This window comes from Felis catus, chromosome A2, assembly GCF_018350175.1.
Source record: "Felis catus isolate Fca126 chromosome A2, F.catus_Fca126_mat1.0, whole genome shotgun sequence".
Taxonomy (NCBI): Eukaryota; Metazoa; Chordata; class Mammalia; order Carnivora; family Felidae; genus Felis; species Felis catus.
The window spans coordinates 106823836-106838245 of NC_058369.1; the positions used below are offsets into that span (position 1 = coordinate 106823836).

Sequence of the window (14410 nt, forward strand, 5' to 3'; positions counted from 1 at the left end):
TACTGGGTTTATTAACAGAAGCAAAACTCCACTCCCCTTTCCCTTAATGAAAAAAATTAGTCCTTGAAGTCTTATACTCCATATACAGTTTTTTTTTTTTTTGGCTTCAATATTTTACTTATTTCTGAGAGAGAGAGAGAACGTGAGTAGGGGAGAGGCAGAGACAGGAATCTGAAGCAGGCTCCAGGATCTTAGCTGTCAGCACAGAGCCTGATGTGGGGCTCAAACTCCCAAGCCGTGAGATCATAACCTGAGCGAAAAGTCAGACGCTCAACTGACTAAGTCACCCAGGCGCCCTCATATACATAGTTTTTAATATTGAGTATTTAATATTTGGTCCTAATATAAGGCATCATTATATTAGCTGCCTACATACTGAAGTACAATTTATTATAAATAAACTCCACTCATCTTGCAAACTAAGAGCAAATCAATAGCATTTGCTTAAATTTCCCAACTAATGGGTGCACTCTATTTTTCTTTTTTCTCCACTATGCAACAAATAGTGAACTCTCATATAGCATACATTTATATATGTGTATATATATGCACGGATGTGTAGATGTTTGGATGTGTGTATACACACACACACAAAAGACACATGGGTGCCTGGCAGAGTCAACTCTAGAACCCACATCTTCCAGTTCTATTTCCTTAGTTACACCCCACCCCCAAAAGTAAACTGTTTTGTCCTCTGTCTCATAATCCAGTCAGACTGAACTTACCTGTCCTATCCATACCATTAATTCAGTTAAAGTCTAATTTATCTGGAAGAAAGAATAAGGTTACACTACTTACTTAAAAATAGCAACTGAACAACCAAAAAAATCTTAGAAAATTATGGACTGAGGAGTATCTCTCTACAACTCTTTTTCTATTGAATTCTCACTTTTCCTGCTTAGTTACGTCTATCCTTATAGAATTTTATTTTTGATCAGGAATAATCTATCTAGACAAATTTCTCATGTCCATGTAGGTCTCAAACTGTAGGTATCCTGAATCAAGTGCTATAAAAACATGATGTCACTGAGGTTAAGTAGAGAATGATTATATGAGTTATAATTAGAAGAATCATTAACATGGGCATTTGGGTGGCTCAGTCAGTTAAGCATCCAAGTTCAGGTCAGGTCATGATCTCACAGTTCATGGGTTCGAGCCCTGCAACAAGCTCTGTGCTAACAGCTCAAAGCCTGGACCCTGCTTCAGATTCTGTGTCTCCTCTTTCTGCCCCTCCTCCACTAGAGCTTTGTCTGCCTCTGCCTCTCAAAAATGAATAAATGTTTACCAAAAAAGATAGTTAAAAAAAAAAAAAAAACATGTAGTGAGTTTATTATGATCCACACATTGTTATCAGTCCTTTACATATACTTATCTCATTTTCATCCACAAAATAACCTTATGATGTGGGACCATTTCCAAATGAGGAAACTAAAACACAGAGGACTTAATGTGTCACATGGCCAATAAATGGTAGAGGCAGACTTCAAATCCTGCCAGTGTCATGCCAGGAATTGATATCGGACTATAACTATGAAAGCATTCGGCTGTCAAGTATGGTTCAGTACATCCTTATTCAAAGGGATAGTTATAGCTAACATTTATTAGGAAATTACCTCATGTAAACCTCACAACCATGCCTCTGAGGGAGGTACTATCACCAATTCAGTTTCCCCGGGAAGGAGACTGAGATAGAGATTCGAGTGCAGGATGCTTACTGGGTAACTCACCTCAGGACTGACAGCTGAAGCGAAGGGAAGGAAGTGAGATTAGGCACAGGAGGAGCTGAGCTGTGGAACAGCCACCACATACATCTCACTATTCTTCCCAGGGAGCTTTGGGGCAGAGAATGCCCTATACAGGTTCATGAATTGGGGCAAAGGGGTTAGGTGTTTGTACCCATCAGATACCAGATGTGAGCTGTCTCCGGAAGTGTTGAGGCCTTGGGTAAGGGCAGAGGGCAAGATCCAGAAATGCATTCAGCTCTGAGTCATCAGCTCCGACAGCCCTAGCAGCTGGGGAATGAGAAATTTAGTCCTCAAGCAATGGGAGAGTGCTAGTCGGACTCTGGGTGGTGTGCTGGGTGTTTACGGATGAAAAAAGCTAAAGAATCACATGCCTCAAATCAAATAAATAGCAAGTAACGTGAGGCATGACTCCAGATCTCTTGGGCTCTTGAGCGAGTGCTAACCAGCGTGTTATGTTGTCTCAAGATATGTAAAAACTACTGGGGACCAAAGGAAAAAAATAGCAGGAGTGTGGTGGGAACAAATACATCTATATGACTACAAGGGAAGCTAGGTCACTCTTTCCAGGATATCAGAGGTTAAGGTCAAATGATCGCTGAGAAGGGACAAAATAAGGGAACAAGGAATTCAACATCCATTTTGATTTTATGTATAGTAATTGTTAGCTGTCTTTTCAAAATGATATAAAGTATCTTTCTTAAAGGAAAGACTACACCAAAATAAAAAGCTTTTGCACCACTAAGGCAACTATCAACTAAACAAGAAGGCAACCTACTGAATGGGAGAAGACATTTGCAAAGGTTATATCCAATAAAGGGTTAATATCCAATATGAGTTAAGGGCTTTTATATTTCAAAACCAAACCCAACAAAAGAACGCATAAACAATCCAATTAAAAAGTGGGCAGGACCTAAACAGCCATTTTTTTCCCACAGAAGATATACAGATGGCAAACAGACACATGAAAAGTTGGTCAACATCACTAACCATCAGGGAAACTCAAATTAAAACCACAATGAGATAACACTTTACACCTGTCAGAATAGCTAAAATCAAAAACACAAGAAACATCAACTGTACATGAGGATATGGAGAAAAAGGAACTCTTTGCACTGTTGGTGGAAATGTAAACTGGTACAGTCCCTGTGGAGAAGTGTATGAGGTTCCTCAAAAAAAACTGAAAAAAAAAAAAAAAAAAACAATTACCATACAATCCAGTGATTCCACTTCTAGGGATTTACGCAAAGAAAACAAAAACACTAATCCAAAAAGATATATGCACATTTATATCTATTGCAGCATCATTTACAATAGCCAAGATATGGAAGCTCCCCAAGTATTCACTGATAGATTAATGAATCAAAAAGATGTGGTATGTTGGGACACCTGGGTAGCTCAGTCAGTTGAGCGTCCAACTTCAGCTCAGGTCATGATCTCAAGGTCAGTGAGTTCGAGCCCGCTTCGGGCTCTGTGCTGACAGCTCAGAGCCTGGAGCCTGCTTCAGATTCTGTGTCTCCCTCTCTCTGTCCTTCCCCTGCTCGTGCTCTGTCTCTTTCTCAAAAATAAACAAACATTAAAAAAATTAAAAATATATGTGGTGTGTACACAAATACACACACACCCACTTACACATACACAGTGGAATAGTATTCGGCCATAAAAAAAGAATGAAATCTCACCCTTTGCAACAACATGGATGGATCTACAGAGTATAATGCTAAGCAAAATACGTCAGTCAGACATAGACAAATAGACAAATACTATGAGATTTCACTCCTATGTGCAATTTAAGAAACAAAACAAATTAATAAAAAAAGAAGAGACAAAGAGACTCTTAAATTTAGAGAGCTGGTGGTTGTCAGAAGGGAGAAGGATTGGGGGATGGGCAAAATAAAGGGGATTAAAAGTACACTTATCTTGATGAGCACTGATAACTGCATAAAAGGTTAAACCATTATACTGTATCCCTGACACTAATGTAACACAAATTTACATTTGTAATGTATGTTAATTATACTTGAATAAAAAATGATACAACATATTTCTTTCAATAACACAAAGTATTTTTGAAAGTTTACACCCAAAAGACAAAGATTAAAAATAGAAATTCAGACGCATTAGGAATATAAGAATAGAATTCCCACAGCAGCAATCTCCAACTTTTGGTAAATTAGGCTTTCTTGACCTAGAAATCACGTATGTGTAATTAACTCTACTTATAGAGGGCAAGGGAATAGAATTCTGTGTGCAAACATACTAGTGAAAATTGATATGCTGATATATTTTTATCTATGTACTTTAGCTCAAATAATTTAATGGTTAACTATCATGAAGAACCCCTAAGAATGTTTCACTTTTTTTGGCTAATTTAACAGCAAATGAATACAACTGTTAATTAAACTTTTTCAAAACTACAGAACTTACCTTAGAACGTCTTTGAAAGGCTCTGATTTCCAATGTATCAAAGAGGGAATCTTATCCTTCCTATTCTGTATTAAACCAATGTGAGTCAATGGAGAAAATCTGAAGAGAAGTAATTCCAAGCCGGATTACATGGGAGTGTGAGGAGAAGAATTTGAAGGGGAACCATGGAGTGAAGGGAGAGGCAGAGATGGAGGAGCTTGTTCAAGGTTTAACTGTAGAAATGGTCAAGAACCATGAGGTCATTAGAAATGGAAAAGATTTTAGAAACTTAGTACTCCCATGCTCTCTTGTTTCATAGGTCTCCACCAAAGTGCTAACAAGTCATGGCCTTCCCAGAATCCTACTTTGTCTTGTCTTTAAACACAAAGAAACTGTCAAATGCCTTTTCATGCCAAAAATCAAGCTACAATATGTCTGCATCAGAGCATTCCCCAGAATTTCTAATCCAACAAACATTACCTAAAAAGGAAAGGACTCTGATCTGGCATCAGCTCCTAAAAAATTATACTATGATCACTGCATTCTTTTGTAAGGATTCACAAAGTGACTGTTTATTAATCTAATTGAGAACTTGACTAGGGGGTGATGTCATGCTCATACATCAATTCTATAGTTCAGAAGTATCCTGCTGTTTGATATTTGCAAGATTTCAGACTTGGATAGTAGGTTGTCAAAAAGACATTTACAAATTAACAGAATTCCTAGCCACAAAAGCGTTCAAGCAAATGCGAGACAATTCCATGTCAGAGTTAAGGGCTGCTGTGTTTCTGTCACCAATCCATTGTACCATCTTCACAATGTAATGGTACATCCACCATACAAATGCATTCATTCACATTGGGAAAAAAAAGTTTTTATTTGATTACTATGCACTAAATACTGAGCTATACACTGAAGAAAGAAAGAAAAATGAGGCAAAATCTTAGAGAGTTTACACTCTTCTTACTATCACCAAAACTCGTTTTGATAAACTGTAAGAATTAGGAAATAAAAAGGTTTTCTAAAAATTTTTAAATTAAATCAATATTTTATTTTTTTTTAATTTTTTTTTCAACGTTTATTTATTTTTGGGACAGAGAGAGACAGAGCATGAACGGGGGAGGGGCAGAGAGAGAGGGAGACACAGAATCGGAAACAGGCTCCAGGCTCTGAGCCATCAGCCCAGAGCCCAACGCAGGGCTCGAACTCACGGACCGCGAGATCGTGACCTGGCTGAAGTCGGATGCTTAACCGACTGCGCCACCCAGGCACCCCTAAATTAAATCAATATTTTAGAAACAAAGTAAGATATTCATTCTCTCCATCAACACCAAGCATCATATAATCTACTCCAAGACATCAAAGCCTTGATTATGTCAATTGGCATTGTGAATTTGCAGGACAATAGAACATTTATGTTGTCGGCCAAACTTCTATGACCAGGGATTCCCCTTTTCCCCTTCAACATCTTAAGTAACTAGGGTTTTGCAGAGAGAATCAATGTTTTAGGTCTGGGTGGGGAATAAAAGACCCGAAAAATAGGTTTTTAGCAATGCATGATCTCCCATTCTGCCACAATCCCTGAGCAATTCAAAGGCAATTCTGAGACAACAGTAAGTGCAAAAGCAAACAATGCAGACTATATGGACAAGGGAACCAAGGTGACATCAAGATCTTACAGGAGAAACAGAAATCTATTTTTTATACTAAAGCAAGTTTTTTACTTTTGTTTTCCAACACACATTCTATACATGTACATTCATTCCCGAATTTAAGAGTGTCTATGTGCAAAGTGAATGCCGAATACATGGCCTGAGTTTTTCATCACTTGGATGGTTATTTTGCTTTTAGAGAATCTTTCTGAACTCTTCAAATAAAGCTCAAATGTTACACCCTAAAACAGCTTTTCTCAAACTTTAGTGCACAGGATACCCGTATTAAACCTCTTGGGATGACTGTTTAATTTTTTTAATTTCTTACCCTTACGAAGGAACACAATCTCTGATAGTATATCCAAAACTTTGCCTATTTTAAAGAATTCTAGAGATTCTCGTGCACACCAAACCTGGAGAGGCTCTCAAATAGTGTAATTTCTCTGACTCTCATTCTTTAAGAACATCTCTTTATAGTTCATCATTTTTAATCTGCACGGCAAAGGGATTAAGTGTTACTATAGGTAACAGGAATCCACAGGTGAAGCATAAGCACTATTGTGTCAAGTGTGGCAATCTTATTAAAATTCTAACCTTTTAATGGTGGGGGATGGAGGAGAAGAAAAAACAAAGATGGCTAGTTTGGGATTAATTTCCATCTCATTATTGCTAAGAAGCTAAGAAGTCAGAGGAAGGCAGATAATGAGCTTGAAGATAATGAGATAATATATATCTAAGCATCTTTAACACATATTTATTTCTGAAGAAGTTAAAATCAGTATCTGTAATGGAAAGAAGTTTCTGGGAAAATGGCTACCTGAGCTTATATTCCTGGCCCCTTGTCCTCCTCTCAGGTTCTTGTTAATGAGGCCTCGATAATTAACCTTCACGGTGAAAACTCCTGAGGAAAGCAAGTTAAGTATTTCATTGTTGGTGATACCCAGGAGAGAAATCAATGAACCAACAGAGCTTAGGGTCAAGGCTATGAGGAAGTTTGGTGGCAGATACTGGTAGACTCTCTTTTGGGAGTTAGGAAGGGGTTTTGTGCTCTTAGCTTTCTGCTGGGGCTGGCCTGTTTAGCTATTGAAAGTAATCTAAAAGAAGACACACTCTTAAATTGAATAATTTATGGTCCATTGGTCAAAAGGGATAATTTTTCTTCTGCTTGGTCCAAAGGAGGCCTAAATTGATAGAACTTTCCCCCTATTTCCCAATAAGTTACTCACAGTTTTTCCTGCCTGACCCACCTGCAGATGGTTGGTCCTCCAGGACTGTGATAGAAGGAGACGTTCCAAGATCTGTCCATGAGGTACTCAAGTTATTTAGACCTATGAGCCAACAAAGAAAAATTACAAACCATCAATACAGACACTGTAGAGAGATTCACTCAAAGACTGTGTTTACATCCCATGTGAATATAAAAATCTAGCATCTCAAATATATAGAGAGGGGCACCTGGGTGGCAGTGTTGGTTAAGGGTCCAACTCTTGATCTCAAGTCAGGTCATCATCTCACAGTTTGTGAGATCAAGCCCAGCATTAGACCTCGCATTGATAGTGTGGAACCTGCTTGGGATTCTGTCTCTGCTTCTTTCTGCCCCTCCCCCAATTGTGCTCACTGTCTCTCTCTCTCTCTTTCTCTCTCTCTCTCTCTCTCTCCTCCCCCTCTCTCAAAATAAATAAAATCAAAACGTTTTTCAATAAATGAAAATAAAATATATAAATAACACTGGCAAATCAGAAAGAAAAAATTTAAATTACACACCAGAAAACAGTGTAAAAAAGTATAGAAAAACAATACAGAAGCACCCAGGGAGAAGTCTTAAACATGTATAGAGACATATACAAAAATATACGTTTCAGAATTAAAGAAAAAATGAGAACCTTTTTCTGAAATTGTTTTTTCACGTAAATACTGAATTACAAGGATTTAAAGAGAAATACATCAATCAGTACAGCTCAATTCAAAATCCTAATATTACAGGAGAAAAAGTACAAGTGTGGAGTATACATGGACATAAATTTTATAAACCACACAATACTATATTTATGCAAATACAGAGATTTTTAAATCTGCATAGGAATAACAAGAGATTGAGGGTTGATTACTTCTGAGAAAGAAGAAAACCTCAGCAGGAAACATAGTGGATTCAGTGATTCACTACTGAATCTAAAGTGTTATTTATAAAACAAAGCAAAAAAAAAAAAAAGAAAATAACTCAAAATTACGAATTCAATAGTGAATTCACACATGTTTATTTGACTAATTTTTTCTACATTTCTACATGCTTAAAATGTTATGTAATGCAAGGAGGATATAAAATACCTCAGGTTAGCTGAGTAACAATTCAAATGGCAGTTTGGAAGAAAATCAACAGATCCCGCTTATAATAAAGAAAATCACCTACATATAAATGATGAAACAACTGAATTCTAAAGGTAAAGACAAAATTTTACAAGCTTTCAGAAAAAAGAAATAGAGTAAAACAAAATAAAGTCACACTAGAAAGATTTCTAATCTTCAACCTTATCATCTATTGTGAGGAAAGAACTATGATTTCAAAATCCTACTCTTGGCAAAGATAGAATTTTCCATGAAAGCAAAAGAACTTCAGGTTTTCTGTTCCACAAAGGAGGAGCTTGGAAGATGCTATTCTGTCCTAAGAAGAAAAGCTGGACAGCTAGACAAACCAAGAGCCTTTCTTGGATTTGTAAAAGAGGGGAGATCGCAGGACAGAGCACTGCCCCCAAGTTTGGAAAGACAGGGAAGCACAGGGAGTTTCTTAAGGGTCTGAAACTAATGACCAGAAACCACCCCTTGAGAACCAGTGCCAGGGAAGGAAAATCTGAACCGTAATGGATGTGTTGGTAGAGCTCAGTGTGGACAAATCTGAGAGTTAAAAACTCCAGAAGGAGCCAGTCACTGGGGAGGGGGGACCCCCAATATTGTGAGATTTATCTCCAGAAACTCAAACATGTCTCCACACTAAATAGCAGAGGAAACTTCCCTCCAACTTCCTGCAGAGAGAGGGGGCAAAAAACCAATTTTAAATAAGCCAGAATACTCTGTTCTTAACCAAGCAGAGCCTGATCTGCTGAGGTTATCCAAACTGACCCAGAAGGGAATATCCAACACCAGGCTTCTTCAGCCTTCCAGAGAGGATAAGGGAAATACCCAACTCCAACCCACTCTTGCTATTCTATCCCAGCTAAGGAGAGGGAAAATTAAATAAGCAAACTGAGAAACACTCACGTTCACAGCTAAGGAATACTGGCTCAGAAAAAGAGTGGCATCTCATCATAAAACTATAGGACACATCCCTCCCCCTACACCTCACCACCCCAACAGTACAAGCCTATTTGCAAGCAGTTCCTTTTATCCAGTACATCATGAAACCGAAAGAAAGACATTTTATGACATGCAGGAGATCATGCATGTATCTTCTGTAATCATCTATATCCTCTTTGAGGAAATTACTAAGCATGTTTCTACCAAAGGACAATTTAATGAGAACACAATTAACAAAATAAGGCAAAACAAAATTCAGCAACAGTGGTGAGCAATGATTTTTTAATATATGTATGTATGTATGTATGTATGTATGTATGTATGTATGTATATACTTGAACTTACGTGACTAGGAATTATAATAAAATAAGTAACGATTCTCAAAACACAGATACTACTATAGTTCAAAAATAAAAATTCCAAACTACTTAAACCCAGAGTTAGGGAAGTGAACACATTCCAAACATATTCCTCAGTAGAGATTTTGGGAAATTAGTCACTTAAAATGTTTTATGCAGGTTTACTCACTATTTAACACTGCTCAGATGGCAGATATATGCTTACAAAGATGGTTACAAAGGGAATGTAAGCAGTAATAGAATAAGAAATACAATAGTATTTCCCATTTAAACTAGAGAGCAAAAGAGAAACAGAAAGAAATTTAATCAAGTCAGAATAGGAAAAACAAATTAGAACTGGAGAAAAAGGAAACAAAATGTATTCAATAATTAACATAAAATGTGGGGAAAGTATTTTAAAATGTCATTAATCACAATAAATATGAAGGATTGAATGTATTTATTCAAAGGCAAATGCTATCATATCAAACAAAATAAGGAAATCCAGAGACATCACATTTACAAATGATGCATATAAAACAAAAAGACAACTTACAAAGGAATGAGCAAATCATAGAATTACAAACAAAATGAAAGTAGAGTGGCTATATTAATGTCAGAGGGCAATTCAAGGTCAAAGGCAGGAAAAGTGACTAATGATACCTAATGGTTACTGCACACTTGTTGTTTGGATTCAACCAGGTAAAATTGTCATTTTTTAGGTCAAAAGTAGTTAAATATTGGCAGTTTCAAAAATGTCAACAGATAACTATTAAAAATCTTTTAAAAATAAATCACACACACATCACTGCATTATACCTCTAGTAAAGCAAATGTTATTCAACTTTGGCAAATATTTAATATTGTTAGAAAAAAAGAAGAAAACTCATAAGATTATATTAATAATACCAAAACACATTTGTTAAAATTCATCAACAATTTCTAACAAAACTTCTTTTTGAGAGAGAGCGAGCAAGCACGCATGAGCCGGGGTGAGGTTGAGGGAGCGGGAGAAAGACAATCTCAGGCAAGCTCCTCTCTCAGTGCAGAGCCTGCCTTGGAGCTCTATGTCACAACTGTGAGATCACAACCTGAGCCACAATTAAGAGCTGTACGCTTAACCAACTGAGCCACCCGGCTGCCCTTATAACAAAACTTCTAAGATAAAAAGAACTAGGAAAAAAACCCACTAAGATACAAAACATAACTTATAAAAATATCAAATATTTATTAAACTATGAAATGACAAACACAGTTCAAAAAAATTAGAAATACATGAGGATGGCCACTCTTACAACATGTATTCAACTTCCTTTAATAAAATTTGGGGAAACAGGTTTTTTTTCATATTTTTTCATATATTTTATATACGAAATTGAGAGAAACCAGTATTTTTATTTCTTGATTATATGAAACCGAGAGAAACCAATATTTTTTTAACGTTTATTTTTATTTTTATTTTTGAGACAGAGAGAGACAGAGCATGAATGGGGGAGGGTCAGAGAGAGGGAGACACAGAATCTGAAACAGGCTCCAGGCTCCGAGCTGTCAGCACAGAGCCCGAGGCAGGGCTCGAACTCACGGACCTCGAAATCATGACCTGAGCCGAGGTCGGCCGCTTAACTGACTGAGCCACCCAGGCACCCCAAGAGAAACCAGTATTTTTATTTCTTGATTATATGATTGATTTTGGAAAGGAAAATCCAAAAGATTCTTCTGAAAAGTTTCATACTTTTTTTTTCAACGTTTATTTATTTTTGGGACAGAGAGAGACAGAGCATGAACGGGGGAGGGCCAGAGAGAGAGGGAGACACAAAATCGGAAACAGGCTCCAGGCTCTGAGCCATCAGCCCAGAGCCTGACGCGGGGCTCGAACTCACGGACCGCGAGATCGTGACCTGGCTAAAGTCGGACGCTTAACCGACTGCGCCACCCAGGCGCCCCTCATACTTTATTTTTAAAAAGTTACACTGTAGCTGACTAAACTGGCAAAACTCAATAGTTTTTCTTTATAATTTCCCTGGGCAGTTAAAAAGAGGAAAAAAGGAGTAAAGTCACAATAACTGCTGACTACCAACTCACTAAAAGGACCATCAAAATAATCTTTTTATGAACCAAAGCCTAATTAATTATTTGGCATAAAGGGAGATTATCACCTCCGTAGACTTTTAGTAGAATCTTGGCAGGAGAAAGTCAAAGGAGGGGTATTATAAAGTTTGAGGATCTTGATTTAAGTGAATCTTCCCATGCAGGCTAGAAGTCCTGACTAAGATGGAACACAATCATAATACAACAGTTTAGAATTGATGAAAATAGCCAAATGAAGATTTTGAAGCAAGTCTCAAAGAGGAAAGCTCAAATAACCAAACTAATTGTTCCGAGAAGGGGCTGTGCATCCTGATGAGAGAAAGATACATAGTCTTTTCTTTGAATAAAGGAATTTTTTTGAAAATTCTTGAAACAAAAACTGCAGTTATGTCCAATGTTATTATCTGGGACAAAAATTTTCTGGAATATCAATGTTCTGGTAATGCAGATAATCAAAGAGTAAAGTCATCTTGATACAGAGTGTTATTCCTAGTCCTGTTAATCTGTGGCTATTGATGGTTTTGAATCTGAAGACCATAATTGTAAAATTTTTAAGACTAAATTTAATAAGCTAGGTATGATACATACAGAAACTTATAAAATATGAGAGACTTTGGTGGGACTAAAGTAACTAAAATGTGTTCTTTTTTAATTATTACATAAAATTAATGCATTTCCAATAAAAATTTGTAGGATTTGGTGAGGAAGGAGGAATTTTAAAATTGATTGTACGTTTCTTACAAACAAGTGTCTTTGTAAAAACTGCATTAAAAGTTTTGAAAAAAAAACAATGAAGAATTACTAACTCTACAATATAATAAAGTTTATTATAACCCTTTATTCAAAGTTGTATGAAACTGGCCCAAGGCTAAATAGCTAAAATAGTAAACAAACTCAAGGGTTCAGAAATAGATTTCAGTATACTTGAGATATTAATATATTATAAATGTGGTACTTCAATTGAAAAGGGAAAAGATCTTTAACTTGCTAATTGGTTCACACACTGTAGTTATCTACCCCAAAGTAAACCACACAAATCACTTTTTCACAATATATACTAATGTCGTCTAGATGAAATAAAGTTGCAATTGCTGAAAAAAAGTTAATGAAAAAAATAAAATTTGGGGAAATATTCCTGTAAACTAGAGGTAATGGTAAATGTTTACCAGGCCTCAAGCTCAAAACCAAGAGAAAACATTACTTATTTGACAACTGTTTTAACAAATTATATTAAAAAGCTTGGAGAAATCAGTTCTACTTACATAAATGGCTTAGGAAAATGCTTAAGGCAGAAAACTGCCACCATGGTGTGAAAGCACTGGAGGTGAGTTAGTGACATATAATGGAATCACGAGTAACTTTATATCACCTGCAGGAAATTACTTTCCATCTGTTGCCAATGTACCTTGATCACAAACACCACTCGCCCCCCCAGACCCTTTGCTTCTTACTCAAGTTAATGATTACCGTCTGATTGTTTTCTCCACATTCACGTGTGTAGGATCTTGTTTTCTTCATATTCACCACGTGGGTAATATCTTGTGAGCTCAATAAACATGGAGACAAAAGCCCTGTTGGGGGCTCTTGTCTCCTCATAGACATTAGCCTTTCTCATATTCAATTCTGTGTCTCTTACTGGACCAGAGAGAACTCCAGACTGATAGTCTATGACAAAAAAGGAATTTATTTTTTATTTTTGCTTTTTTGTTTTAGAGACAGAGAGGGAAAGAGAACAAGGACAAGGGGGGAAGATGGGGCACAGAGGAAGAGAGAGAAAATCCCAAGCAGGTTCTACACTCAGGGTGGACCCTGAAGTGGGACTCGATCCCATGACCCTGGGACCATGACATGGACCAAATTCAAGAGTCAGATTGAGCTGAGCTACTCAGGCACCCTTAAGAGGCAATTATTAAAGTCAAAAGACAAAAGATAGACTGGAAGAAAATTGTTCTGCAATACATACAATAACAAAAAAAATTAATATTCCTAATAAGATGAGGAAAAGACAAATTACCCAACAGAAAAATAAACACAGGATATGAGCAGTCATTTTACAAAAGAAGAATGGCAAATGACCGATAAACATGAAAGGATTCTTACTGTAGCTTGTTTTTAGGGAAATGACATACCACTTTGCACACAGTGACAGAAAGAAAACACTTGTATAGGCTACCTGTAAAAACAGGCACTCAGAGCCTGTGGGTAAGATCATAAATTTCCACTTTTTGAAAGTGTGCTAAGTTATAAAGATACACACTTTTAACAAATATATCTTTCAGGGATTTATCACACAGACATTCATGTGTCAGTTTATAAGTGATTTTTACTTTTGTTTTTTGAATTGTGGTATATCATTTATTCCATTTTCCTTATTATTTTAAAATAATAGAGACACAGACAGGACAGTCGTCTAACAATGAACAGTTGCCACATTCTGGTACATTTATTCTAAGGAATATAAGAAAGCTATTGTAGGAGAAGAAAGAGTCTCCTTTACTGTCTTTGGGTCTCTGGCTGGGCCAAAGAATTAAACTGACATAAGACATATTAACAAAAGAAAATCACACAAATTTTGTTTATTATCTTTTTTGCATGCACATGGGAGCTTTCACAGAGAATTGAGATCCAAAGAAGAGACCAGAGTAGAAAGCTTTTATACATTTTAGACAAAGAAGCAATCCGTTTGTGAAGAATCAAGACAAAGGGGTTTGGGGCTAGGGATAGTAAATGATGAAGAAATAACTAGGAAGCTAAGGGTTAGCTTAACAAGGTTTGTGCACATTTCCTAGCCCACAATCCCCATCTCTAGTGAAAAGAACCTTGTCCTCCTGCTACAGGCAGGTCACTTTTCACATGGGACCTTTACCTTCTGCTTTTAGGAAGAAAAGAGAATCCA

General features: G+C 36.8%; 1 long non-coding RNA gene across 1 annotated transcript in view; it reads right to left on the reverse strand.

The window, feature by feature from the left end:
- Positions 1-2875: 2875 nt before the first annotated feature.
- LOC123383892 overlaps positions 2876-14410 on the reverse strand; it is a 76054-nt gene continuing 64519 nt past the window's right edge. Inside the window, exons 3-5 of the long non-coding RNA XR_006594247.1 lie at positions 7048-7128; positions 6618-6701; positions 2876-2922 (exon numbers count right to left, since the gene is read on the reverse strand). This is a non-coding gene — a long non-coding RNA (uncharacterized LOC123383892). The remainder of the gene's footprint in view (positions 2923-6617; positions 6702-7047; positions 7129-14410) is intronic.